The sequence below is a fragment of the Apium graveolens genome, chromosome 3, assembly GCF_009905375.1.
Source record: "Apium graveolens cultivar Ventura chromosome 3, ASM990537v1, whole genome shotgun sequence".
Lineage (NCBI taxonomy): Eukaryota > Viridiplantae > Streptophyta > Magnoliopsida > Apiales > Apiaceae > Apium > Apium graveolens.
The window spans coordinates 282342815-282347414 of NC_133649.1; positions in this window are offsets into that span (position 1 = coordinate 282342815).

Here is a 4600-nt window from a genome sequence, read left to right on the forward strand (position 1 = left end):
TTCAATAAGCTGAATCATAAACAACATTTATCTTGAAGTATAGGGTGATTCACAATACCATAAAGGTATAACAAAGAATTCAAAAATATTGGCTTTCAATCAAGGAAAGAATCAGAAAGTAGAAGTCCAAGGGTTACAAAGATTTGGTCTTCTATTAAACAAGGCATAAGGGTTGGTATGTCAAGCAATTCAATATCATAAATCAGTATGTGGTAGATATGTATTTGTGGAGTAGTATCGTATATGTCTGGCTCGTGTCTGAGAATTCATCAATCAATGGGTTATGAAGAATAAGGCTTATGGCTCAAGATCAATAAGAATCAGGGTTCAAGGTTGAATAATTTGAAGCACTTGCAATATAAAACGGGATTTATTTTGAATACTAGCAACATGTTATGAGAAAGTTTGAAAATATTTGCAATATATCTTGAAAAAGGTTCAGAAGTACTTGCCTTATCACAGATGATTTCCATCTTTACTTGTACACATCTAACAGTTTTACTCATCAACCACTTTCCTTCTCTTTCTATGCCTTGCTTTTATTTATCAATCATTTTCCTTCTCTTTCTACGCTTCAGTACTATTTACGGATCACTGGCTTTCTTTTTATATGCCTCGCTTACTCTGCTAGGAATCACAAGTATCTATTAATACTCAATCTCATGTCATTCTAATTGTCACATAGACGTCATAAGCTTTCATCTACCCTTCGTTTCACCCAAATCCGACGTACGGATTGGATGTTATAGCAAAAATAGTCAAACAATGCACGTGTAGTCATATTATGCATCAATCAGATCACATATAACACGTAGCACATAAGATATTCAATAACAATAATTATTCAAAGAAGATTCAGGGTCAAAATGATTTTCCATGTATTTAATATAATTTTTTAAACATTTTTTGGAATTAAAACGGGCCTCCGAATCATTTTATAATTAAATAACAGGGTTCGAATACCCGAATCTGACTTTAGAATAATTTTATAATAATTATCAAGCCTTGAAAATAATTTAAAATAATATTTTAAAGCTCGAAACTATTTTTCAGAATTTTTAAATCCAAATAAATAATTAAATCTAATTAAATAATCAATTAAAATTAATTAATAACTAATTAAATTAATTAATCAATTAAGATTTAAATTAATTGACTAAGTATATAATTAATTATCAACTAAAATTAATTAATTAAGATTTATTTTTGAATTAAAAATAATTTCCAAAAATAAAAATAATGATTTTTGGAATTAAAAATGAATTTTAGAAATGAAATAATGAAATTTGAATTATTTTTAAATGGATTTTTCCGGAAACAGATTTTCAGGTTTGGATTTGAGGTTTTATGAATCAAAACCGGGTTACCATCTAAACCCAATCGGGTCAGCAACCCGCTTGACCGGGTCGAACGCCGGCCGGAATCTGGAAAAGATCTGACGGCTTTGCCGGTTCCGGCCAACTCAAACCGGCCCCTAAAACATAACAATATAGCACGGTTTTCATTGCTAATTGATTATATACACTACTGGTAATTCGTAGACTACAATAACCATCACAGGAGAGCCGAAGATTAGATTGTCCGGCCAAATCGCCATTTTTTCCGGCGAAAGCTCGAAGATTCGGACGAACGTCGAACTCAATGAATCTCCAACCAAAATTAACGAGATAAATTGCAAAACGAAGCTCAGGAATCATACAATAATTAACCTTAATCATAATCCACAAACAATCAATTATAAATTCAGAAAATCGAATAAAAAACTAAAAACTGAAAAAAAATTATTAACTCGACTTAATATTTATAGGAATCGTTTGATACAATTAACTATGTAAATCGATTGCAAATCACCTCAGGAAGTTATCCCAATCATCCAAATCAATCAATAACCCTTAAATCAAAATGTCAAAAATTCAATTAAGAACATTCAAAGCTATAAACCCTAATTTTTAATTTCGACAATCAAACTCAATTTTAAACATGTTACTGAACCAAAATGACCAGGAAGAAAAGATCTACATGATTCTAGCATCAAATCATATCAACAACATCGAGAACAAAAATCCCTAATTTAATCTTTAATTAATTCAAAATAAAACAATTAAATAATAAAATTACCTCAATTTATGTACCAAAATAGTTGATTGATTCAGAAAGATCTTTTCGAGAGCTTCAATTTGATATATGGCACGCCTGAATTGGAGTTCAATAAAGCCTTCGTTCGTGCGTTTGATTCTCAAGAACGTAATGTTTTTAGGGTTTTTTCTCTGTAAATTCGATATTTTTACTGATCGATTATGATTATACGAATAAAATGAAATAATAAAAGGGCTATATATATTTATGGAATATTGGTTCGTTTTGGATCGTTTTGAATCGATAAATTAGTTACTTATCCACTAAGTAACTGCAAGAACGATCTGATTTAATACCCGTATTGGATAATTATCCAAACCGGACTTCTTATAAAACACTTTTTACGAAAATAATGTAATAATATCCCGTCTCTCGAGAATACGGGTTTTGTTGCTTTATCGAAATGATTATCGTATCGAAAATTGTGTGCTGGGACACACACGGGTCAAACCGTAATCCGGATCGAAAAAGTCAAAACACGGAAAATGTCCGGAATTACCAGATTAGGTTAGGAAGGAGTTTTCGGAAGAGTTTCGGGTTTTAAAAATGTAAAAAGGTTGAAGTCGGACGAATCCCGGCTTTAGAAATTAGTTTTGTAATTATTCGGAAAAATAATTAATAATTTAATAAATCAATATAAAATCATATAGCACTCCAAAAATTACCAAAAAATACTTTAATTACCTATATTTTATTCTGAACATAATAAAATTGACATACCTATACTTCACCACATATAAACTTCCACATATCAACACCAATCATCAAATAATTCACCAAAAATCTCATATTAATCACATAATAATTATTTATCGATAAAAATAATTACACGCTATGTCCCGGATATTACACTAATCTTCGATGCCACAACCAAGGGTCATCTATAGTAATGATTAGGCATATATTAACATGCTTACTCATGTCACATGTATAGACATTTTTATCTCGAGGAAACGTAAGGACTAATTTTCCATCTTTATTAATAATAGAACAATGAGTAGGATAGAAAATTACCTTATTTCCATTATCGCAAAGTTGACTTATCGAGAGAAGGTTGTACTTTAGTCCTGTGACTAGTTGTACATCGGATATCTTGAAGTGCTCGTTCCCGATATCACCGATACCAATAATGATACCTTTACTGCTATCTCCGAACGTGACACTTCCAGCAGTGACCATTTCAATGTTGTTCAAGAGTGACTTATTACCGGTCATATGTCTCGAACATCCATTATCAAGGTACCACAAGTCTTGCTTAGCAGTAAGGCATACCTACAAAATAGATCAATTAAATATATAGGTACCCTTTTCTCTTGAGGGTCCTGGGGTTAGTACATCATAAGTAACATTTGAATTTGCATGGAAAAATCTAGGCATTGGATAAGCATTGTTATTCACATAGAGATTTCTAGATGCATTATTTCTAATATTATAAAGTGTTCCTCGTGGATATGTGGTATTTAATTTTGATCTTCTTGTACTAGCCTAATTTTTAGAGTTTCCATGTTGATATATCATGCTTCTACCATTTGGATAATAAACATTATTTCTAGGAAAGATGCCATGATATTTTGTTTTATTATCTTCAAACCTTATAGGTAGTTGAAAGAATCAAGATCTAGGTTGCCTTTGATTGTTATTAGCTACCTTAGGATGGAATACATTCTTTTCAAAATTTTTGGATGACTTATATCCTTTTTGAACCCATATATGCTTTCCTTTAAATTTACCACTTTGAAATTTACAATATGAAACGGTATGTTCGGGTCTATTGCAAAAAGAACATGTAAATGAAGGTGATTTATGATAATCTTTTTTAGTTTTTTCATGGTGTTGAACAACTTTCTTTGGTAGAACATTCTTATCATATCCTAAACCTTCATGGTTAAAGGAATTTTTAGAATGTACCATTTTATTTAATATCTCATTGGCTTTTGTAAATCTTTGAATAACAATTTCAATATTTTCCTTATCTTTGTTTAAGGTATCAATCTTGTTGTTAAGAATTATTTCTTGATCCTTAACTTGAGATATGAGCTTGAAATTTTCTTGTTTTAACCGTTGAGCTTCTAGTTCTAAATCTTTTTCTTTAAGCTCATTGGTTTGTAGTAGCTCATTCTCTTTTTCAAGATTGTTTATTTAAGATTTAGTTGTTGAAATTTTTTGAGTAAGTGACTCGTTTTGTATTTTTAAGTTCAACAACTCAATGTGAAGTTTACTAATATTTTCATTAATTTGTAACTTCTCAGTTTCCATTTCTTCATATTGGAAGATCAAAGACACATTTTCCACTTCTAGTTTGAGAATATTTTCCTTGTGAGTATTATTCTCAATTTTTAGTAAGTGGATTTGATTATTTAGAGATGAAATTTCATCTTCATATTGGACATTTGAGTCCATCATCCGAGTAAACTCTTTACTTTGATTATAATGTATTTCCTCGAGTTTCATTTTCTCTGACCAT